Source organism: Bufo gargarizans, chromosome 2, assembly GCF_014858855.1.
Source record: "Bufo gargarizans isolate SCDJY-AF-19 chromosome 2, ASM1485885v1, whole genome shotgun sequence".
NCBI lineage: Eukaryota > Metazoa > Chordata > Amphibia > Anura > Bufonidae > Bufo > Bufo gargarizans.
In genome coordinates, this window is record NC_058081.1 from 519,955,220 (window position 1) to 519,981,749 (window position 26,530).

Sequence of the window (26,530 nt, forward strand, 5' to 3'; positions counted from 1 at the left end):
GTCCCCAAATGTTAGACGTTTATCACTTAATATTTTTTTATATGACACATGGAGGCCTACTACCACTATCTGGTAGAACAATGTGCAGCAGGCCCATGTACTAATTTACATAATCCTGCCTCGCACACATAGTTCCGCCTTTTCCGCAATTAAACGAGTGATTGCCAAATGTCAGAGCTTTTAAGCTACATTTACAGTTGTGAGACATAAAAATCACAGTGTCGCTATGTGACACCACATTTAATGGTTGTCACTGGGGTTAATGGCCCCTGCTCCTGCGTGACAAGAACAGATACAAAAAATAATAATCCAACTCTGCCATTATAGAATTCTGTAACCTGTCTGCTCTAAAATACCGTAGTCATTCAATAGCAATTCGTACAAATGTCTTTGGCTACACGAGTTGTCCAAAGCTTTCGGCTCTGCCGTCAAGTAGCCCTAGTCTTAGTTTCACCTTGTACTACTGGTCCCAGGAACTGACTAGAGCAGCATGCCCCTGGATGCCCAAGACTGGGGCAAAAATGACACTGGGCATCAGTGTGGGTTCTGCTTGGATGACCATGTGGCTCTGGGTAAATAAACATTTAGGCAAAGAAAATTAACCTTTATGCGACAACCATGAGCTGATCAGTTTTATAATATACTAGCTGAACGACCCGGCTTTTCTTGGGTATACTTAATCTATTTCATTTAATGTTTGTGTGTGTTGTTAAAAGATAGACACTATACAACAGTGACATCTACAGCCCCCTGCCCCGTTAACAGTGACCTCCACAGCACCCCACCACTTAACACTGACCCCCCCCCCCCCCCCACAGTGTTCCATTCCTTTAAAATTGGACCTCCACAGCAGCCCACCCCCTTAACTTTAACCTTTACAGCAGCCTTCCCCTTTAACATTGAGTTTCACAGCATACCACCCCCTTGACAGTGACCACCACAGGGGCTTGCCCCCTTAACAGTGGCCTTTACAGCGATCTGCCCCTTAACACTGACCTCCATAGCAGACCATCCACTGTGACCTCCGCAGCAGCCTGCCCCCAAGGTGGCCATAGGTCCAGTTTTAGGCAGGACAGTCCAGCTTTCAGACTCCCTATCCACCGTCTGGCGCAGGGCCTGGACGGACACAAGGATGTCCTTTTGAACAGCTCACTCTCAGACAGCAGCACTGTGCTGTCAGAGTGTGAGCTGCAGGGAGAAAGTCGCCCTCCCTCCCACCTCCTCAGCTGACAGAAGTTGAATTTTAACTTTAACCTTTCCGGACCCCTGATGTAACTGTGTGCCAAATTTCACAATTGTAAATGCGACGGTTCGGATTACTTTAGCGGACATACATACATACACTCAGCTTTATATATTAGAGCCTTATATTAGTCCGACATTCATTTCTCTGATGCAGAGCTCCAAATCTGAAGTCCATTTTCCACTGCATGAAACCACTTAGACTTTACTCAGCCTTTTTGGTTTTCCACTAGACCAAAGTTGCGGATAGTACCTGCCACTTGTTTTGTACCATCTAAGACGGGTCCAAGTAAGACAAGTCAATACCATGAAGGTCACATAAAAACCATGCTGACTACTGACTGTTCTGAGAGATCTGGCACTACATTCCATTGCTACCAGCTACACTGAAGGGGTACTGTTATATGATGATATTCTGGCATCCATCACTGGGGGGAGAATATCAGTATACTGCAGACAGATTTATTATATGCTTCACTATATAAACCATATACAGCATGCTCCCTCTAGGGATGGCTGAAGGCAGTCAGAATTTTAGGATATAACTACTATCTTTTAATTTTGGGCAATCCGAAAGGAAATCATATGAAAATGAAAAACCTTTCCAATCCGAGATGTGGACCAGAAGCGAAAATACTTTTGGGTAAGTAAACTCAGACTGGGAAAATGGGAAACCACTTTTCACTAAAATTACCCATAATGAAGTGCCCTAGTGACATTAAGTTAGGGCTCAAATGTATCCTCTAAGTGGCCTCCCCAACATGCCAATAATGAAGCTGAGACATGGATTGTCACCTAATCTGCAAATCCATGGGGTGTCACATGGAATGCCATTTCCTGCAGAGCTGAAACCTGAAAAGTTTCCCTTACTGACATATCACTCACGGGGTCATTTATTAAATGCTGTCTTTTTACGTTGGTCTTTGAAAGCCCCCACACTGCTGGAGGAAGCACCTAATTTATGACTATGCAGTCCTCCTGTATTGTGGACCGCAATTTGCATTACGTTCGTGGGCAAGAGGCCTAAATCAGTTTCTCTTTGGAGTTGGGATGAGCAAATTGATTTATCTCATTAGCCAAAGTTCTTCACCTGTGAAGAACAAAAATACAGTTGTGTGCGTGAGGGCCTAGTCGGCTTTGAACCTAGAACACAAGCGCTGCTAACCACTGAGCCACCGTGTTCCCCACATTGTATGAATGACCTAATCTAACAGGGGTCGGTATTGGTGACATGATCCCTAAAATCCCCGTTGCAGGGTACAGAAAAGAGCTTGTTTTTATATCCCAATCACTGGCTGCTGCATACGAAGCCGATTCATCACCCTCATCCTCCTCCTCCTGGTGTGAGCAGATGACTCCACATTGTGAAGTGTTGTTATTTTTGTAGACGTTTTTAATGAAGTGAGATAAAGCATGGCGGATTTCACTCTTCATTGCTGTAGTCCAAATGTGAATTTCTCAGTCATGTGTCATAAAAAATAAATAAAAATTCTGCAAATAATTTTTCGATGACTGAATATCAGAGAGGCGTTTATGCCAAATCCATAGCTGCTAGTTTACCCTTCGCCTGGGGAATGTGACATGAAGCTCATGCCCATTACTAAGTGTAGTATAATACACCATCTCCATTTACCACAGTTGCCCATGGCAAGCAGTCAGATTCCAGCATTCACTAACATGTGCAGTCTTCTCATGCCTCCTGATGCCTGAACACGTCAGTGCAGCGTGGAGAGGCAGTCTCTTGTGCAGCAGGTCCGCAATTCAAAATGGATCCTCAATAAATGAACTCTTCGCTTCATGGCCAGCTCATTAAATGGGTTGCCTCACTTCAGCAAATAGCTTTTATTATGTAGATGACGTTAATACAAGGCACTTACTAATGTATTATTATCCATACTGCTTCCTTTGCTGGCTGTATTCATTTTTCCATCACATTATACACTGCTCGTTTCCATGGTTATGACCATCTTGCAATCCACCAGTGGTGGTCGTGCTTGCACACTATAGGAAAAAGCGTCTGTTTCTCTGGTGGCCAAGACCATGGGAGTGCACATAGGCTGATGTTTTTTTCCTATAGTGTGCTAGCATGACCACCACTGCTGTATTGCAGGGTGGTCGTAACCATGGAAACGAACAGTGTATAATGTGATGGAAAAATGAATCCAGCCAGCAAAGGAAGCAATATGGATAATAACAATACATTAGTAAGTGCTTTGTATTAACTTTCTCTACATCATAAATGCTATTTGCTGATGTGAGAAAAACATTTTAAGGCCACGCTCATCTTGTCCACATGATAGGATAATATTTTTTTCCAGTCTCCTAAAAATAAACATTGTCAAAGAGGTCAGTAGCCACTGATCTCTCTGCTCTTGTGAAGCAGCAGGCAAGGTTTGCATTTCCATGTATTCTGGATATTTTAATGGATGCCTTTACTTTTGTGTCTTTCATCCAGAAAAAAAAGAGTGTGGTAGAAGACCTGACACACGCAGAGCAGTCTGGCACAGGGGAGTGACACTGGCTATGGGATGGGGGTGATCTGACGTGACCCTGCCAGGTTCAGTGTAGGGGGATTAGCAGAGGAAACCAACCTTCTATTGCCAGAGTGAGAAGAGAAATGCTAGAAACCCAAAAAAGAGGTTAGAGCATCGCCCACCGCTGAAGAGAGACTGCCCTGTTATCTGGCACAAGCCAGCCCGGCCCCGGAATGACCAGGACTACAAGACCCACCTTTGTCATAGGGTGGGGGCACAGGTCTTGTTAACCCTTTCAGGCACATTTTCTTATAAGTTTAGAAAATAGAAGAAGAAAATATCTTATTGTCATCTGTCTAAACCAAGCCACTGTGACCAAGCACCACCAACGTAGGATTATTTCAGTGGGTCCCCAAGAACAGCTGCAAGAGGAAATGGCTGAAAAATCTTACCCATCACAGGCAAATAAAAGGAAGATGTCACAACTCTTGGTGTATGGCTTATGTGCAGCAAAACTTGTGACTTTTCCCCACTAATGCCTTTGAGAAAAGGGGGGGAGGGGTTTGCCAGCAGGTAAACTATCATTTTTAACGCCAGTTTTTGGTGTGCAAAATGGCTTAATTCTAGAGTCAAAAGGGTTTTCCAAGATTTGGGACCGAGTTACGATACCAATCACAGCCGTTATACAATGTACGGCGCTGTGCTTGGTAAACATGGAGAAGGCTGCGGTGCTCACACGAGTGCTGGTGTTCTCTCAAACAGCTGATTGGCGGGGGTCCTGGGTATCCAGAGGTTAGGTCATCAGTATCACTTGGCCTAGGGAAAGCAGCGCGAGGGCCGCTGCGCTAATGTGAGCATCAATCAGATACTAATGACCTATCCAGAGTATTGTCTAGGTTGGATACAACTGTAACAAACTCTCAGCTGTGAGAAGTGCCCGATAGGTTCTGTTTACATCAGATTCCATCATTTTCAATAGCGTTATTTTTCCAGTCAAAATGGCAGACATGGAATCCGTACGGTGTATCCAGAAGAGCACAAACATGGCGGACAGACCCCAATAACCAAAGTCACTGGACTTCTATTTTTCTATAGCAAATTCATCCAGCACCAGACCCTCACTCCAGGTAATGAATAGCCAAGGCGTGCCTCTGACCTCTGTATGGCTCTGCTCTTGTGGGGCACTTACAGTACACTGGCATGTTTGATTTCCACCACTGACCCCATTGTTTCCCCCTCCAGATAAGTACCACTTAGAGGTGTCTGCTCTGCTCCCTCTCCTCCACAAGAAATAAACAACCTCTGGCGGGCACTTATCCCATAAATCTAGCCCTGCTACCATTATGAGCACACATAGAAATCCCAGCGTTGGCATACACCACCGCAGACATTAGATAAATCAATGACAGCGACTGGTTTTTCTATTGTCAGTCAATAATTGGTTCTGTAATCTGGCGGTTCTTATTGGGGCGGGTTTATTTTTCTATCTATACTTGCATATGTTCGTACATTACTGTCACACGACTGAGTGGTCATCCGCCTGACAGCGTGTGTAGCAGCTTAGTAGGGGTATGAATGTTTGTGCACCCTGTTCCTGGGAGTACCTGTAGATGAATTAGCCATGGCAAATCCTCTGCTCTTCTGGCGGGAAGCGCAGATTACATCCCGGTAATTAGAGATGTAATTAACATATCCACGTAAACACACAGATTTCCAGCTGTCCAGAAATAACTGAGGAGATTTTAGGAAACTCAAGCCATCTGATAAGGATGGAAATGTGTAACATAAGCCAAGCTCAGCGAACACGTGTCATCAGTAATGTCTTCTAGGAAATGCTTTCAGGGCCATCCTAGAGGCAGCCTTCACCTCCACTTAATGAGTAGCCGATTTCGGCTGCTCCTCGCAGAATCTAAATACAGTTTAAGCCACTCCTATGTTGTCTTGGCTGTGTGCTTAGAGCCATTGTCTTGATGGAAGATGAAGCGCATTCTAAGGTCCAGAGCACCCTTTGCTCCATTCAGCTTTCCCTGAACCCTGACCAGTCTCCCTATCCCAGCCACTGAAACACACCCCCACAGCATGATGCTGCCACTACCATGTTTTACTTTAGTGATGGTATTGGATGGTGATGCGCAAAGCCTCCAGACGGGACACTTACAATTTAGGCCAAAAAGTTCAATCTTGGTTTCATCAGACCAGAGAGTCTTGTTTCTCACAGACTGAGAGTCCTTTAGATGCTTTTGTGCAAACTCCAGGTCTTTGGAGCTCACTGGGTTCTTGGTCACCTCTCTGGGTGGCTAGCTCTACGAAGAGTCCTGCCTTATTCCAAACATCTTCCATTTAATCATTATGGAGGCCACTGTGCTCTTAGGAACTTTGAGCACAGCAGAATTTTTTTTCTGTGTACCCTCCAGATCTGTGCGTGCACACAATCCTGTCTCTGAGCTCTATTGGCAGTTCTTTCCTCCTCACAGCCTGGTTTATGCTTTGATATGCATTTTCAGCTGTGAGCCCTTATATAGATTGGGCTGTCTTTCCAAATCATGTCCAATCATCTGAATTTACCATTCAAGGCGCAGAACCATCTCAAAGATGATGAAGAGAAACGGGAGGCCCCCAGAGCAGAATTTCAAGTGTCATAGCAAAGGGTCTGATGTCCATGCTAAATTTAATTATTTTATTTTTTTCATAAACTTGCAAATATTTCTAGAATTTTGTTTTTATTTTGCCATTAAAGCGTAACTGCCATTTAATTTGTATTTATTTTTTTGCTAATGTGTAGGGACACTGACAGGAAAAAAAATGTGGATGCCTGGTGGGAAAAGGAGCCTTATGTGTTACATATACATAGTGTTATATATACATTTCCCCTTGTATTAAATATAATCTTCTACAGTATGTTTATGCTCACTGACCAGCGTGCATAACTATCCTTATATACTATATAGCAGCTTCCCCCGCCCCCCGCCTGCCTGCACGGCCTGTAGTTGGCGCTCCCGGCGGCTGGTTCATTAATCAGTATGCCAGGAGTGCAGGGGGAAGGCTCGCTGGCCATGCTGGTTAGTGAGCATATACAATAGTGTACAAGTGCATTATATCATTTTTTTTTTCCCATTCAAATTTTTTATTGAATTTTTTAGAAAGTATAAAATTACAAACAGTATAGTAAGAATGCAACAGTCCGTCACATAAGGACCAAGCATTTACATCTCGTATAGTAACAACAATACAGGTACAAAAGAAGAAAATAAACGTCTCTCTATATCTATAAAGGTATCATATTCTTGCGAGTGTCCCAAGGTTGCCACCATTTCAGGAAATTAGTAGTCGTGCCCCGCTGAAGTGAATATTCCAGGGATCTTGTATCTAAGTATAGAGTTCGGAATCTGTAGGGAGCGTAGAGCTTTTCCAGTGGAGTGCAATCAAACATTTAGCTGCAGTTCGCATGTGGAGGAGCAGCCTGGCACCCTGACCCCTAATTGATGGCAGGAATAAATTCAAGAGGAGAGTCAGAGGGTCCTTAGGGACATGGATATAAAAAATGTTTTGTATGAATCGAGTAACTCGTGTCCAGTACGACTTTATAATTGGGCAGGACCAGAAGATATGGAACAGAGAGGCTTTCGGTAGGGAGCACCGCCAGCAAAGGTCCGGAATCCCAGAGTTCATAGCGTGTAACACTTCCGGTGTATGGTAAACAGGACTTTGTTTTCCATCTTGCATTATGGGACCCAGACGAATCCGTTTTGATTCCCATAGACTTCTATTAGAACAGAGAGCAAACGGAATACCTTTTAATGGCGGATCCGCTCTTCCGTCTTATGGATTCCATTATGTTCCGTTATAACCCTGTTATAACGGAAAGCCATAACGGACTCCATAACGCTAGTGTGAACCAACCCTAAGTTATATCTAATCCTGTTCCTTTATTTCCTATCCAAACCTCCCTTGTGAATAACATGGAGCCCAACAAGTGGCGGAGATAGCAGGAGGGGAACCCCAGATCATGGTAATCGGGGGGAACAAGTGCATTATATTTAATATAAAGGGGGAATGTATATTTACTTATAACACATAAGGCTCCTGTGCCAACCAGGCGGTGAGAGAGCAGGGCAGGCAGAAGTCCGCAGCTCCCGCACAGCACGTCTCTCCTATGCTAATAGAAGACGGATAGCCCTCAGCAACACTCATTTGAGAGATCGCTGCTAAGGGACATTTCAGCCCCAGTTTTCTACCACAAATAAATGTTTTCCCTAAATAAAGTATATTACAAAAATGTTCCCAGTCATTGTCCCTACACATTAGCAAAAATAAATAATTAAACAGCAGTTACGCTTTAAGGGTTAATGAGTGCAGATTGATGGAGAAAACGTGTTTTTATTTTTATTTTGGCATATCATAAAATGTAAAAAAAAAGTGATACTGAATGCATTAAATGTGCCACCAGCCTCCAAGCAAAAAAAAAAAAAACAATCAAACAAACGCCCATTGGTCCCCACCACAGAGATATGGATTGGTGGGCATTTTTGTTTTATTATTTGTATTGTGGGTGTATGAATGGAGCCCCGGAGGAACTAGATTGGAAAAATCTCACCATGTTCTGGCTAACCTCCAGCACTCTGGCTGTGGTAAAACTACAACTCCCAAGATGCACACTTGCTTGGCTGTTCTCAGAACTCCATAGAAATGAATGGAGCATGCTGGACTCCTTGCATTTAGGACTGGGCTTCTGGGTATAAAATACTTTCCTGCCAATGATGGCCCCACACCACTTCCCCCTCCAACCCCCCCCCCCCCCCTGGCCCCACCGCATACAACCATGGTTTTGGTCCACATCCGAGCCACATTCTTTGTGTGTCGGATACGGAACCATTCACTTCAATGGGGCTACAAAAGATGCGGACAGCAATCCGTGTGCTGTTCGCATCCAACATGTCCTATTCTTGCCCGTATCACAGACAGGGACAAGACTACTCTATTGAGAGCCAGAAGTTCCATTCCAAAAAATGCGGAACGCACATGGCCGCCATTTGTATTTTTTTGCGGATCCGTGTTCTGCAGACCGCAAAGTACATATGGTTGTGTGCATGAGCCCTAAGGATGGGGTATTTAACTGTCAGGTGACATAAAAAAAATGCATGGCCTAAATGACCAGCTGTGGCATCAGAGAAGGAAGGGACACTCAGGTGACAATTTCATATCTGACAACAAAGGCTTGATTTTCACCTGGGGCAAGTGTTCAGTTTGCTGCCCTTACCCTGTATCTAAATACCCTGGCCAAGTGACTGGTTGGTACTCCTCTAGCACTGAGCACCAGCACCTAGAGAACATGCCCTGGTTGACCCTGCTTAGTGCCACCAGAGGGGAAAGTGTCCATTACGTAACAGAAAGAACCTGCACTCCTGGCAATAAGCTATTTGTGGGCAAGACCACCAGTATCTGTTACTTGCCTAGGACCCATCTAAGAGCAGGGGCATTCCAAACATAACTACCTCCTAAATGCTTTTATCATGGTACCATATTGTAGGTTACATCTCCATCACATGCCTGCACTGCTGCCCTTGTACAAGGGGCCCCTCAGACTCAAGGGCCCGAATGACAACGCATTCTCTATAGCTACCCGCTTCACTTGTATCTCCCCCCAGACGGCCGTGTGTTTGCCCTTTCAGCTTGTTAATAATCCTGATGTTGGTTTCCACTAAATTAAAGCTGGGGAATGTGCGGCGCTCGTGGCAGGTTATACCTGACTTCAATCGCTCCGTTTTGTTTTTCCAAAAGTGAAAATTCTTAAAAATAACTTCAAAAAGCCCAACATTTGTGGTGGCCGTGGTGGTGGCGAGGGTGGGGACTAGCTCGTGTTAACCAAAGATCTGTACTATATTTGAGAATGTTTACATTTCCACATCCAACTGAGATTTGCCACGTAAAATGCTGTCAGTTGCTCCTTAGAAGCAGGTTACAAACTCCCACTTTGTCAGCAGTCACCAAGGGGCATGGTGTCAGGTGCTTCGTAAAGACACAGTACAAACTGGCTCTTTTGTAATACAGGTGGATGTTTGTAGACTGTTGCTAAAGAGAAAGCGAGGACGAACTGGCAGAATAAATGTGGATCTTGACAAAGTGCCAGTTTGTGGTCTGTTGCAAGCATATGTGGCCTCACACCTCTGTGATGTCATATATTGTGCCCCACACCTCTGTGATGTCATATATTGTGTCTCATACATCTGTGATGTCATACATTGTGTCTCATACATCTGTGAAATCATACATTGTGTCTCATACCTCTGTGATGTTAAATATTGTGTCTCATACCTCTGTGATCTCATACTGTATATTGTGCCTCACACCTCTGTGATGTCATACATTGTGCCTCACACCTCTGTGATGTCATATAGTATGTCTCATACCTCTGTGATCTCATATATTGTGCCTCATACCTCTGTGATGTCATATAGAATGCCTCACACCTCTGTAATGTCATTTAGTGTGTCTCATACCTCTGTGATGTCATATAGTATGTCTCGCACCTCTGTGGTGTCATATATTGTGTCTCATACCTCTGTGATATCTTATAGTATGCCTCACACCTCTGTGATGTCATATAGTGTGTCTCATACCTCTGTGACATCATATAGTATGTCTCGAACCTCTGTAATGTCATATAGTGTGTCTCATACATCTGTGAAGTCATATAGCATCTCACACCTCTGTGATGTCATATAGTGTGTCTCATACCTCTGTGATGTCATATAGTATGCCTCACACCTCTATGATGTCATATAGTGTGTCTCATTCCTCTGTGATGTCATATAGTATATCTCGCACCTCTGTGATGTCATATATTGTGTCTCATACCTCTGCGATGTCATATATTGTGCCTCATATCTCTGTGATGTCATATAGTATGTCTCACACCTCTATGATGTCATATAGTATGCCTCACACCTCTGTGATGTCACATATTGTGTCGCACACCTCTGTGATGTCATATAGTGTGCCTCACACCTCTGTGATGTCCTATATTGTGCCCCACACTTCTGCGATGTCATATATTGTATCTCACACTTCTGTGATGTCACATATTGTGCCTCAATCCTCTGTGATGTTATATAGTGTGTCTCATATCTCTGTGATGTCATATAGTGTGTCTCACACCTCTGTAATGTCATATATTGTGCATCACACCTCTGTGATGTTATGTATTGAGCCTCATACCTCTGTTATGTCATATAGGAGGGCTGGCCAACCTGCGGCTCTCCAGCTGTTGCAAAACTACAACTCCCAGCATGCCTAGACTGCTTACAGCTATCAGCCTACAGCAGGGCATGATGGGAAATGTAGTTTTACAACAGCTGGAGAGCCGCAGGTTGGCCAGCCCTGTCATATAGTGTGTGCCTCATAACGTGGAGGTCATGGTCACATATAACATATTTTGCATTATATCTAGAGATGAGCGAATCAAAGCTGCGTGAAAAAATTAATTCGTTTTTGGTAACGAATCGCAATTTTTCCTGAATTGGCGGCTACACATGTGAGGACATGGGGTAAGGAACTCTGGGAAAGCGGGATGATCCATAATTCCATGCATGCAGCCAATCAGCAGCCAGACAGCACTGTGATGTCACAGCCCTATAAATACGGCGGCTATCTTGGATTCAGACATTTTCCAGTGTTCGGAGTGCAGAGACAGACGTGAGAAGGCGCTAGGAACAGCAATAGGAAAAAACCTCATTGTGAAAAAAAGAAACTGAAAAAACGATTTATAAGTGCAGGGAAAGGAAAGGGAACAATCATTTCACAGCATCTTAGTGCAGGAGAGACATCAGAAGGCGCTAGGGACAGTGCTAGAAAAGCGATTTACAAGTGCAGGGAAATGACAGCTCTGTCATTCCAGCAATTTGTTCTTGTTATTGGGGTGCAAGTGTTATGTTGAAAAGCCTTTAGTGGCCTATTTCAATACAAAAAGAAAAATATATACGCATTTCATTGTTGCAGTTATTTGTGCCGAAAGCGTTTAGTGGCCTATTTCAGTACAAAAATAAAAATATCTTCTCAGTTCACTTCTGCAGTTATATGTGTTGAAAATGTTTAGTGGCCTATTTCAGTACAAAAAGAAAAAGATATACACACTTCACTGCAGGGCTGTTTCTAGGAAATTTTGCCAATAGGGCAAACAATACAAAAGCGGCATTCACATTTAAAGAGGGCCTTTTATGGGTCCCAACATTGCAAGATAACCATCAGGCTGTGTAGTGTGGCGCCCAGGGATCTCACTGCACTTACTATTATCCCTGGGTGCCGCTCCATTCGCCCGCTCTGGCCCCCGGTATATTTCACGGGCTGTATGGTAATTGCTGCTAACTTTGCAACAGGGAGGAGACATCAGCTTCTCTCCTGGGAGTTCCTTCTCCCAGGCTGTGAGCTCTGCGCTGCGATTAGACAGCGCTACAGCCTGGGAGAAGAAACAACCAGGGAGAAACAGGACAGACTCCTCCCTGGTGAACCGATAGTAGCAATTACTATAGAGCGCGGAAGAAGGTAACGGGGCCACAGCGGGCGAAAGGAGCGGCGCCCAGGGATAATAGTAAGTGCATTGAGATCCCTGGGTGCCGCTGTACATGGCCAGATAGTTATCTTGCAATGTTGGCACCCACGAAAGGTCCTCTTTAAAGTCTCCACAGATCTCAGTTTGGTCACTTTCCTTTTCTTTTCAGTTTATTTACACATACCTCTTACATCCAGTGATGTCTCCTTTGATGTAGATGTTCCTTCCCTCTTCCTCATTTTCTCCTTTCAGACCTTCAGACCAAACCATCATTTTTCAGCCATTTTTCGTCTCTGCAGTTTGAAAAAAAAACTACTTTTCCTACGTTTACTACTTTTCCATCATCCTTCCATCTACTGGACAAATCATCCTACTACCCCCAATACTGTGCCGCTGTGCTCCCCAATACTATACTGCAGAAACAGATAAGCCCCCTGATAATAGTAGTACCATGCAGAGCCCCCATATAAAATACCCCTTCTTTGTGGCCTCAGTAGAAGCCCCCATAGTGCCCCCTAAAAATGTTCCAGTAAGAAGTGCCCCCATAGATGCCCCCCAATAATGTGCCAGTAAGTGCCCTGATAGATTCCCCCAATAATGAGCCACCAGAAAGTGCCCACATAGATGCCCCCCAATAATGTGCCAGTAAGTGCCCCCATAGATGCCCCCCCATTAATGTGCCAGTAAGTGCCCCCATAGATGCCCCCCAACAATGTGCCAGTAGAAAGTGCCCCCATAGATGCCTCCCAATAATGTGCCAGTAAAAAGTGCCCCAATAGATGCCTCACAATAATGTGCCACTAGAAAGTGCCACCATAGATGCCCCCCAATAACGTGCCAGTAAGTGCCCCCATAGATTCCCCACAATAATGTGCCAATAAGTGCCCCCATAGATGCCCCGCAATAATGTGCCAGTTAGAAGTGCCTCTCCATGCCCCCCCCCCCCCCAATCATGGGCCACAAGTATTGTCCCGTATAAAAAAAATAAACACTTATACTTAACTCCATGTCAGTGAGGCGATGCGGGCCTCTTCCGGCTTGTGTGCTCAGAGAACCCCCTTTAGCCGCCTCCTGGTGTTAATAAGGAATAGGATGTAATTCAAGAGCAGAGAGCTGGCAGTGAAGGGGTTAATGACAGAAAATGGTGGAGACTACACACATACCTCCACCTGCATTTCTGTACACGGGATGTTTTGGGAGGCAGACTGGAGTTGTTAGAAAGAGGCTCCGCCCATTTGACTACCAGTCTCCACCTCCTTGGGTGGCATCACACCTACCAGCAGCGACTCTATTCTAGTAACTATCCAACCAGTACAGCAGCACATGTCATATAATCCGCTTGACCTCGCCCATACAGGATCACAGGGTTTCAATGTCATCTCAGGTCTTTTACCTCCTCCAATTGCACAGCCTGTGAGTCTGACCCCTCCCACACAGGATCACATGGATGTGACATCATCACAGGTCGTTTACCTCGTCCTGCTGAACAGCCTGGAGACTGACTCCGCCCACGAAGGATCACATGGTCGTGACATCATGAAAGGTCTTTTAGCCTCCTCCAACTACAAAAAGCCTATAATGTATGGGCTCCTGGGAGGTATAGGTCACATGATGCGGGAACGTGAAATACTCAGTGAAAAAAAGCTCTTTAGCACGGCTGTGGCGGGCCCCCATCCTGGCCGGGCCCTCGGACCACGTCCGAAGTGCCTGACTGGTCAGTCCACCCCTGCAGGGGCCTAAGCAGCGGGCCGGCTGGGCCCAGTAACTAAAGGGGGGCGGGGCGAGTCGGCAGGAAAATAGGTGGCGATCCGCTCTCCACCCTGACTCTAATTATATTCTGGGGGGGGGGGGGTTTGTTGGCAATTGACCCGTTGCCTCCCCCTGCATCGGCAGTGTGACCAGCGGCCCCCTTTGACTTGCGCCCCATGCAGTGGCACCCCTCGCCCGGCCCGCTTCACTGTTGCAGTTATATGTGTTGAAAGCGTTTAGTGGCCTATTTCAGTACAAAAAGAAAAATATATACGCATTTCACTGTTGCAGTTATTTGTGGTGAAAGCATTTAGTGGCCTATTTCAGTACAGAAAGAAAAATATGTATGCACTTCACTGTTGCAGTTATTTGTGGTGAAAGCGTTTAATGGCCTATTTCAGTACAAAAATAAAAATATATTCTTTGTTCACTTCTGCAGGTGTAAGTGTTGAAAGCGTTTAGTGACCTATTTCAGTACAAAAACAAAAATATATAAGCACTTCACTGTTGCAGTTATTTGTGGTGAAAGCGTTTAGTGGCCTATTTCAGTACAGAAAGAAAAACATATACGCACTTCACTTTTGCAGTAATTTGTGGTGAAAGCATTTAGTGGCCTATTTCAGTACAGAAAGAAAAATATATATGCACTTTACTGTTGCAGTTATTTGTAGTGAACGCGTTTAATGGCCTATTTCAGTACAAAAATAAAAAATATATTCTTAGTTTAATTTTGCAGTTATAAGTGTTGAAAGCGTTTAGTGGCCTATTTAGTACAGAAATAATATATATATACGCATTTCACTGTTGCAGTTATTTGTGGTGAAAGCTTTTATTGGCCTCTTTCAGTACAGAAAGAAAAATATATACGCACTTCGCTGTTGCAGTTATTTGTGGTGAAAGCGTTTAGTGGCCTATTTCAGTACAAAAACTAAAATATATACGCACTTCACTGATGCAGTTATTTGTGGTGAAAGCGTTTAGTGGCCTATTTCAGTAAGAAATAAAAATATATTCTCAGTTCACTTCTGCAGTTATTTGTGGTGAAAGCGTTGATTGGCCTATTTCAGTACAGAAAAAAAATATATATATGCATTTCACTGTTGCAGTTATTTGTGGTGAAAGCGTTTATTGGCCTATTTCAGTACAGAAAGAAAAATATATTTGTCGCTTTTAGGGGTGTTTAAATTTGTTTTTAATTTATTTAGTTCAGCTAAAAGTATGTCAGGCAGAGAAGTGCTAGGTTATGCTGTCACGGTGGAGAGTGGGGGAAAACTCCCCACCATACAATGTAGGAGCGGAAGAGCATCTAGGCCTAAATACCGGGATATGGGGAGCAGGACACCTCCTATGCATCCCTAAAAACAATCCCTGACCTCCTGACTGTATAAGCCAACCCTGAAGGTGGGAGTGCTCATACCCGGAACCTCGGGCCCCACTAACCCTAGAGATCTTTGGTAATAATGTCAGGGCTAGGAGATGACCGGTTCATCCACGACACGTATGATCCGGAGTCTCACACAGCCCTAGCAACTGGGAAGGAGCAGACAGCAAGCAAAACACATAGCAGGTAAGAGCCCAGCGCAAAACGATAAACACTGGAACAACAGCACTTACCTGTCACAACTACTACTTTCTGACTTGTGGTTCCCCCTCTGAGGAACCCCTGGGACCCCCTCACCGGAGGTACAGACGAACAAGGGGATGTCTAGCAACCATGCCAGGCAATACACCAAACATACCAGACATTGAAAACCAAACTTGACATAACAACATATCTGCAAAACAAACCCACACCAAACATAACAACAGGTAAGGTAGGGAACAAGGAGGAGAACATAGGGAGACATTGCTAAATACCTTGATGTTCCTCAAGGAGGCCCACACTGACAGGTGAAACATCAAGAGAAGGAGCAAAGCTCCTTCTCCAACAAAGGCAGACAAACAACTGACCTCAGTCTCACAACTCCAACATTAGAAGAGCGATGAGGCCACACCAAGCTCCACCTCGTCAGTCATTCTGTCAGCAATTGATCACCGAAGCGATTGCCAAGAGACAACAGTATGCATGCACGCATCCAACAGCGCAGAAGCTGAACGTGCTCCTGGCCAAGTTGCTGGTGCTGCAGTCCTGCCCTTTCCAAGTTGTGGACTCTGCACCTTTCAGAGAACTGATGGCTTGTGCCAAACCGAGGTGGAGAGTCCCAAGTCATTTCTTTGCCAAAAAGGCAGTACCGGCCCTGCACAAACATGTAGAACAGAAGGTGCCGACGTGTGGAACTGTAACTACGGTCAGGGACAATACATGTCCTTTACGGCCCACTGGGTGAATGTGGTTCCTGCACAGCCACACCAGTAACTTGGCCAGGTGACGCCGCTTCCGCCTCCACGTTCTCACGCCATTGGTCCAGCTACAATGTCCGCCTCTGCCTCCTCATCCTTCACTATGTCCTCAGCCTCCACTGCAGGGACAAGTCACAGTGCCCCTCCAGCATTCCACATGTGCAGGGCACGGCGGTGTCACGCTGTTCTGCACCTGGTTTGCCTTTGGGAACGAAGTCACATAGGGGAGGAACTGCTCCGTGTGATTCAAGAAATCGAATCCTGGCTTTCTCCACAACTCAAAATCAGAAACCATGGTGACCGTCAACGGGAAGAACATGGTGTCGGCGCTGCGTCAAGGAAGGCTGAGCCATGCGCCCTGCATGGCACACGTGTTCAATCTGGTTGTCAAGCGGTTCCTGAAGTCTTCCACGCATCTGCAAGACATCCTAAAAATGACCAGAAAACTTTGCATGCACTTCAGCCACTCGTACACCGAAAAGCACACGCTCCTTGAGCTCCAGCGGCAGAATGGCATCCCCCAATATAGGCTGATATGCGACGTTTCCAAACGTTGGAATTCCACCCTCCATATGTTGGACCGACAATACGAACAGAGAAAGGCCATCACCGATTTCTTGATGATGCAAGCAGATAGGAGTACTCCCCTGTGTAACTTCGATGTCAACCAGTGGCAGCTCATGTGTGACACCTGCCATTTGCTCAGGCCCTTCGAGGATGCCACGTTATTTGTCAGTCACCAGGACTACGGTATAAACGACGTCATTCCACTGCTCCATGTCCTGGAACAGATGGTGGTAACAATAGCTGGTCAGGGCACTGGAGACTTGGAGCCTAGATCTCACGGCCACATGAGCCCTGAGGGGGCTGAACTGCAAGAGGGGGAAGGAGGACATTGGAGCACAGGCAATGTGTAGCAAAATGGGTGGTTTTCTACTCAGGTGACAGGAGAGGAGAAGCAGGAGCAGCCAGAGGAGCTACAGGGCGATGAGGAAGACGAGATAGAGGACCTAGACACACCGTGGCACTATGCAGTGGAGATGGAGGCAGGGAGCCCCTCCGAGTCAATTGCACAAATGGCCTGATGCGTGCTCACTTGCTTGCGTAGTGGTAGTCGAATTGTCACTATTCGGCAGAGGGATGACTTCTGGCTCGCCACCTTGTTGGACCCTCGCTACCGGTCCAAAATGGGGGCCTTTTTTACACCCACTGAGAGGGAGGACAAACTGAACTACTACATCCTATGTAGTCAGTTGGCCTCTGCCTATCTGCACCATCGTCCATCCTCTCTCAGGTCTCACTGGGGGGTCCTCTGCACTCACGTTCCACTGCCATGACTGCTGGGGAGGGGTGGGGTGGCAGGAGCAGTACTAGCTCCATCAGCAGCAGCCTGAGTCTACAGTTGCTTATGAGTAGCTTTCTTCACCCACATAGTTAGGAAACTTCTCACCAGCAGCAGCAGGTAGACCTGGAGCAGGACCTGAACCAGCAGGTGGTGGCATACTTGGACAGCACCCTGCCAACCCACATTGAAGATCTGCTGGACTACTGGCCAGCCAAACTGGATTTGTGGCCACAACTAGCAGAGTTTGCCCTGGAAATGTTGTCCTGCCCAGCCAGTAGTGTGGCATCAGAGCGGGTGTTTAGTGCGGCGGGGGCCATATTTACCCCAAGGAGAACTCGCCTGTCCACCCAAAATGTGGAGAGACTGACCTTTATCAAGATGAATCAGGCGTGGATCAGCCAGGATTTCCACCCACCAATGCCTGATGCATCTGATTAGATCATCTATGCCGCCTCACCAAACCTTGAAAAAAGAGACCGGTTTCTTCTGGCTACCTGCCTCAGCTACTACTCTAAAGCTGCCACCCGCCTGATGCCACACATCTGATGCCAAGTGCTCCTTCTTTCACCCACCTTCATCAGCGGGTACTAATTTTGGCACCCACCGCCCCACTCAGTCACCGGGTCACTTCGTGGTCTCCTGATGCTGCTACTGCCATCTCCACACTATGTCACCTTCACACTCTGTGGTCTCCTGATGCTGCTGCTGCCATTTCTACACTGTCACCTTGCCACTCTGTGGTATCCTGATGCTACTGCTGCCATCTCCACACTATGTCACCTTGCCACTCTGTGGTATCCTGATGCTGCTGCCATATCCCTGGAAGAAGCCAGGTTTACTGGCGAAACGGCGTTGGGTCAGGAGTCGGCCGAGAGATCTTTACACCACTCAGGGTATGTTTAATCTTGTCCTTGTACTTTAACCTCAATCTCTATAATTGCCTCCTTTGCACTTTGTTTGGGGCAGTTGCTGTCATGCTGTTTTGAGGTATGCTTTTTTAGCTAGCATTCTTTTTTCCCTGTTGTTATTTTCGTGCACTGATCTCCTGGCATCTCCTTGGGTCCTGCTCCTCATCTGTGTGTCCTGCCTTGTTTTATCATGCATGTATGTATTGTTCATATATATTTATAATAAAGTCTTTTGGATTTTCATATATATACGAAAGTCAGTTTCATTTTTTGGTGATTCATATCCACACTATGTCACCTTGCCACTCTGTGGTATCCTGATGCTGCTGCCATCTCCACACTATGTCACCTTACCACTCTGCAGTATCCTGATGCTGCTGCTGCCTCCATATCCACACTATGTCACCTTGCCACTCTGTGGTATCCTCCTGATGCTGCTGCTGTCACCACCTCCAGACTCGGTCATTGTGCCACTCTGTGGCGTCCTCTTGATGCTGCTGCTGTTGCCACCTCCAGACTCTGTCATTGTGCCACTCTGTGGTCTCCTCATGCTGTTACCACCTCCACACTCTGTCATTGTGCCACTCTGTGGCCTACTCATGCTGCTGCCACCTCCACACTCTGTTGTTGTGCCACTCTGTGGCCTCCTGATTCTGCTGCCATCTCCACACTCTGTCATTGTGCCGCTCTGTGGTCTCCTCTTGCTGTTGCCGCCACCTCCACCCTTAGTCATTGTGCCACTCTGTGGCCTCCTTCTGATGCTGCTGCCGTCACCTCCAGACTCTGTCATTGAGCCGTTCTGTGGTCTCCTCATGCTACCGCCACCTCCAGACTTAGTCATTGTGCCACTCGGTGGCCTCCTCATACTGCCGCCACCTCCAGACTCTGTCATTGTGCCACTCAGTGGCCTTCTCATACTGCTGCCAACTCCAGACTCTGTCATTGTGCCACTTCGTGGCCTCCTCATACTGATGCCAACTCCAGACTCTGTTATTGTGCCACTCGGTGGACTTCTCATGGTGCCCCTAACTCAAGACTGTCATTGTGCCACTTGGTGGCCTTCTCCTGATGCTGCAGCTGTCGCCACCTCCAGAATTTGTCATTGTGACACTCAGTGGCCTCCTCATACTGCTGCCACCTCCAGACTCTGTCATTGTGCCACTCGGTGGCCTCTTCATACTGCCGCCACCTCCAGATTCTGTCATTGTGACACTCAATGGCCTTTCTCCTGATGCTGCTGACGCCACCTTCAGACTCTGTCATTGTGCCACTCTACTCGGTGGCCTCCTCATACTGCTGCCACCTCCAGACTCTGTCATTGTGCCACTCAGTGGCCTCCTCATACTGCTGCCACTTCAAGAGTCTGTCATTGTGCCACTTGGTGGCCTCCTCATACTGCCGCCATCTCCAGACTCTGTCATTGTTCCACTCGGTGGCCTCCTTATACTGATGCCAACTCCAGACTCTGTCATTTTGCCACTCGGTGGACTTCTACTGATGCCCCTAACTCAAGACTCTGTCATTGTGACACTCAGTGGCCTTTCTCCTGATGCTGCTGACGCCACCTTCAGACTCTGTCATTGTGCCACTCTACTCGGTGGCCTCCTCATAATGCTGCCACCTCCAGACTCTGTCATTGTTCCACTCGGTGGCCTCATAATACTGATGCCAACTCCAGACTCTGTCATTGTGCCACTTGGTGGCCTCCTCATACTGCCGCCATCTCCAGACTCTGTCATTGTTCCACTCGGTGGCCTCCTTATACTGATGCCAACTCCAGACTCTGTCATTTTGCCACTGGGTGGACTTCTACTGATGCCCCTAACTCAAGACTCTGTCATTGTGCCACTCAGTGGCCTTCTCCTGATGCTGCAGCTGCCGCCACCTCCAGACTCTCTCATTGTGCCACTCAGTGGCCTCCTTATACTGCTGCCACCTCCAGACTCTGGCATTGTGCCACTCTGTGGCCTCCTCTTGATGCTGCCGTCACCTCCAGATTCTGTCATTGTGCCACTCGGTGGCCTCCTCATACTGCTGCCACCTCCAGACTCTGTCATTGTGCCACTCAGTGGCCTCCTCATACTGCTGCCAACTCCAGACTCTGTCATTGTGCCACTCGGTGGCCTTCTCCTGATGCTGCCAACTCCAGACTCTGTCATTGTGCCACTTGGTGGCCTCCTCATACTGCCGCCATCTCCAGACTCTGTCATTGTTCCACTCGGTGGCCTCCTTATACTGATGCCAACTCCAGACTCTGTCATTGTGCAACTCGGTGGACTTCTACTGATGCCCCTAACTCAAGACTCTGTCATTGTGCCACTCAGTGGCCTTCTCCTGATGCTGCAGCTGCCGCCACCTCCAGACTCTCTCATTGTGCCACTCAGTGGCCTCCTTATACTGCTGCCACCTCCAGACTCTGGCATTGTGCCACTCTGTGGCCTCCTCTTGATGCTGCCATCACCTCCAGATTCTGTCATTGTGCCACTCGGTGGCCTCCTCATACTGCTGCCACCTCCAGACTCTGTCATTGTGCCACTCAGTGGCCTCCTCATACTGCTGCCAACTCCAGACTCTGTCATTGTGCCACTCGGTGGCCTTCTCCTGATGCTGCCAACTCCAGACTCTGTCATTGTGCCACTCAGTGGCCTTCTCCTGATGCTGCTGCCGCCACCTCTAGACTGTGTGTTATTGTGCCACTCGGTGGCCTCCTCATACTGCGGCCAATTCCAGACTCTGTCATTGTGCCACTCAGTGGCCTCCTCATACTGCTTCAATCTCCAGACCCTGTCATTGAGCCACTCTGTGGTCTCCTCATGTTCCTTCCACCTCACCACTATGTCATAGGGCCACTCTGTGGACTTCTCATGCTGTTCCCACCCTCCCCACTTCATGACTGGGCCACTATTTTGCCTTTCGTCCTGGGTGACATCATCATTTATTTGACCCTTCTTCTGATCTGTCAGAAGGAAGGAAAAATTAGATGCACAACGGATCCTGTCTGTGTAGCAGCTGTAAGGCCTGTATGGTCCCATCAGTTATGATTTGGTAGCCAAAAGCAGGAGGGGGTACAAATCACAGAAGACATGCAAATATTCCATTCACGTGTCATCTCTGTTTTGGATCCAATCCTGTTTTTTTGGGGCTTTAGCAATACTGATGGATTACTGCACAAATGCTGACCGAGTCAAGGCACATGCTCCATAAACAGGATCCATTTTTTGGGGGTTATTGTTATGACGGATCAGAGGAAGGGCAAAATAATCAGTGAAGTCATCACAAATTTACTGCTGACACCCTCACCACTCTGTCGGGGGCTCTACTTGTATAAGCGTTTAACCCTTTCCGAATCAAGCCATTTTCACCTTTCTGCCCAGGCCATTTTTAGCACATCTGACATGTTTGACTTTATGTGGTAATAACTTTAAAACGCTTTTACTTATCCAGGTCATTCTAAGAGTGTTTTCTCGTCACATATTGTAATTCATGACAGTGGTAAAATTGAGTCAAATTATTTCATTTTCTTTTATAACAAAATAAAAAATGTACCCAAAATTTTTAAAAAATTTCCAAATTAAAATTTCTCTACTTTTATAACAGACAGTAATAACTCCAAAATAGTTATTATTTTACATTACTTAAATGTCTAATTTATATTTGGATCATTTTGTAAATGCCATTTTATTTTTTGGGGATGTTAGAAGGCTTAGAAGTTTAGAAGCAAATCTTGAAATTTTGAGGCTTACATAATAGAAACCACCCAAAAATGACCCAATTTTTTAAATTACACTTCAATACTTCAAGGTATTCAAAACATATTTTACAAACTTTGTTAACCCTTTAGGTGTTGCACAAGAATTCATGGAAAATGGAGATGAAATTTCAGAATTTAACTTTTTGGGTTGATTTAGCATTTTAATCAATTTTTTTCCACTAACAAAGCAAGGGTTAACAGCCAAAGAAAACTCAATATTTATTGCCCTGATACTGTAGTTTACAGAAACACCCCATATGTGGTCGTAAACTGCTGTACGGGCACATGGCATTGCACAGAAGGAAAGGAACACCATATGGTTTTTGGAAAGCAGATTTCACTGGGATAATTTTAAGCTGCCATGTCACTTTTGAAGACCCCCTGATGCACCCCTAGAGTAAAAACTCCAAAAAAGTGACCCCATTTTAGAAACTATGCCCCTCAAGGTATTCAAAACTGATTTTACAAACTTTGTTAACCGTTTAGGTGTTCCACAAGAATTAAAGGAAAATGGAGATGACATTTCAGAATTTCACTTTTTTGGCAGATTTTCCATTTTAATCAATTTTTTCCAGTAACAAAGCAAAGGTAACAACCAAACAAAACTCAATATTTATTGCCCTGATTCTGTAGTTTACAGATACACCCCATATGTAGTCGTAAACTGCTGTACGGGCACACGGCATTACGCAGAAGGAAAGGAACACCATATGGCTTTTGGAAGACAGATTTCACTGGGATAATTTTAAGCTGCCATGTCACATTTGAAGACCTCCTGATGCACCCCTAGAGTAGAAACTCCAAAAAAGACCCCATGACACCAGGATAAGGTGGCAGTTTTCTTGGTACTATTTTAGGGTACATATGATTTTTGGTTGCTCTATATTATACTTTTTGTGAGGCAAGGTAACAAAAAATAGCTGTTTTGGTACAGTTTATATTTTTTGTTATTTACAATGTTCATCTGACAGGTTAGATCATGTGGTATTTTTTATAGAGCAGGTTGTTACGGACGTGACAATACCAAATATGATTTTTTTTTTGTTGTTGTTTGTTTCAGTTTTACATAATAAAGCATTTCTGAAAAACATATTTTTTAGTGTCTCCATATTCTGAAAGCCATATTATTTTATTTTTTTGGGCGACTGTCTTATGTAGAGGCTCATTTTTTTTTCGGTATGAGATGACGGTTTGATTGGTACTATTTTACGGTATGTATGACTTTATGTGATGTAAGGTGTTTACCTGAGGGATTAGTGATATTTTTATACAGCAGGTTCTTAAGGACGTGGAGATACCTAATATGTATACTTTTTTTATTTATTTATGTTTTACACAATAACAGAATTTTTGAATAAAAAAATAATCATATTCTGAGAGCCATAGTTTATTTTTATTTTTTGGGCGATTGTCTTAAGTAGGGTCTCATTTTTTGCAGGATGAGATGACGGTTTGATTTGTATGATTTTGGGGTGCGTATGATTTTTTAATCGCTTGCTATTACACTTTTTGTGATGTAAGGTGACAAAAAATGGCTCTTTCTACACCGTTTTTATTTTTATTTTTTTACGGTGTTCATCTGAGGGGTTAGTTCATGTGATATTGTTATACAGCAGGTTGTTACGGACGTGGCGATACCTAATATGTATACTTTTTTATTTATTTATGTTTTACACAATAACAGCATTTTTGAATAAAAAAATATCATGTTTCAGTTTCTCCATATTCGGAGAGCCCTATTTTTTTATTTTCTGGGCGATTGTCTTAGGTAGGGGCTTATTTTTTGCGAGATGAGATAACAGTTTGATTAGTACTATTTTGAGGTGCGTATGACTTTTTGATTTCTTGGTATAAAAAAAAATGGCAATTAGGACACAGTTTTTATTTTTTTATTTTTACGGTGTTCACCTGAGGGGTTAGGTCATGTGGTATTTTTATAGAGCCGGGATTTTAATACTAGGGGGTTGAGCGCACTGCGCCACCAATGATTTGAATGGGGTGGGTGGGGGAGAGGGAGCACTGCACCACCAATGATAATTAACTCTTAATACAGGAGGCGGGTACTGGCAGCAGATCAGCGGCAGCTAACCCCTCAGGTGCCGCACCTAAGGTGTTAACGTGTTAACTGCCGCTGATCGCAGCTCCCTGTCAGAGGCAGGGTGCCGGCTGTGCGATTCTGCTGCCAGAACATGCCTCCTGTATTATGTGTTAAAGATGACCTTATATGGGTCTGGACTTAGTTAAGTATTAGGCTACACAGAGCAGTGCCCAGAGATTTCCCTGCACTTACTATTATTCCTGAGCGCCGCTCCGTTCGCCCGCTGTCCCCCCATTACTGTCTCCTGCTCCATATGCTAATTACTATCGGAGCAATGGGGAGGAGACATCAGCTTCTCTAGTGGGCGTTCCTTCTCCCTGGCTGTAGCGCTGTCCAATCGCAGCGCAGGGAGAAGGGACGCCCACTATAGAAGCTGATGTCTCCTCCCCATTGCAAAGTGACAAAAAATAGATTTTTTTATACCGTTTTTATTTTATCTTTTTTATAGTGTTCACCTGAGGGGTTAGGTCATGTGGTATATTTTTAGAGCAGGTTGTTATGGACATGGCGATACCTAATATGTCTACTTTAAAAAAAAAAATCCATTTAACACAATAATATCATTTTTTTAAACAAAAAAAATCATGTTTTAGTGTCTCCATAGTCTGAGCCATAGTTTTTTTATTTTTTGGGCGAATGTCCTAGGTAGGGGCTCATTTTTTTGCGGGATAAGGTGACGGTTAGATTGGTACTATTTTTACAGTGTTCACCTGAGGGGTTAGGTCATGTGATATTTTTATAGAGCCGGTTGATACGGACGTGGCGATACCAAATATGTCTACTTTTCTTTTTTTCACCGATGTCGGCGCATACAGCTCCTGCACCCACCCAATTTAGTAACGTCCGGTTGCGCTGTACATGTACGGCGCTGGGTGTGAAACATCTATGTGGAATCAGCTGGCAACGGTGTAAAAGGAGTGCGCTTCTTCTTGACGCTAACATTGACCTGTAAGGCTGAGTTCATACTTGAGTTATTTGGTCAGTTTTGGCCCCGTGACTGCCCAAATAAGTGAGGTGTGCAGTGATTCTAACAGCGGCGCCTGTCATCTGCATGTCATACTGACTTACAGTATTGTTTCAGGGGCGTACATAGAAATCATTGGGCCCCATAGCAAGAATCTGAATTAGGCCCCCTAACTTCGCCCACTAGCCAACCCTTGGCCCATCCCTGTGCCCCACGTTTAGCACGCAGGCCACAGGGGGTACAAGCTTACACACAGCTCCAGAGAATAAAGAGTTAAAGCAGTGACGTCACTTCCTTCTGCAAAACAAGAACGTTTCTGAAAAACATCCAGTATGCGGCAGTCCTGTGGGCGAAAAAAATGCCTTGTTGATGCTAGAGGTCAGAGGAGAATGGGCCGACTGATTCAAGCTGATAGAGGAGCAACGTTGACTGAAATAACCACTCGTTACAACCGAGGTATGCAGCAAAGCATTTGTGAAGCCACAACACGCACAACCTTGAGGCGGATGGGCTACAACAGCAGAAGACCCCACTGGGTACCACTCATCTCCACTACAAATAGGAAAAAGAGGCTACAATTTGCACAAGCTCACCAAAATTGGACTGTTGAAGACTGGAAAAATGTTGCCTGGTCTGATGAGTCTCGATTTCTGTTGAGACATTCAAATGGTAGAGTCCGTATTTGGCGTAAACAGAATGAGAACATGTATCCATCGTGCCTTGTTACCACTGTGCAGGCTGGTGGTGGTGGTGTAATGGTGTGGGGGATGTTTTCTGGGCACACTTTAGGCCCCTTAGTGCCAATTGGCCATCGTTTAAATGCCACGGGCTACCTGAGCATTGTTTCTGACCATGTCCATCCCTTCATGACCACCATGTACCCATCCTCTGATGGTTACTTCTAGCAGGATAATGCACCATGTCACAAAGCTCGAATCATTTCAAATTGGTTTCTTGAACATGACAATGAGTTCACTGTACTAAAATGGCCCCACAGTCACCAGATCTCAACCCAATAGAGCATCTTTGGGATGTGGTGGAACGGGAGCTTCGTGCCCTGGATGTGCATCCCTCAAATCTCCATCAACTGCAGGATGCTATCCTATCAATATGG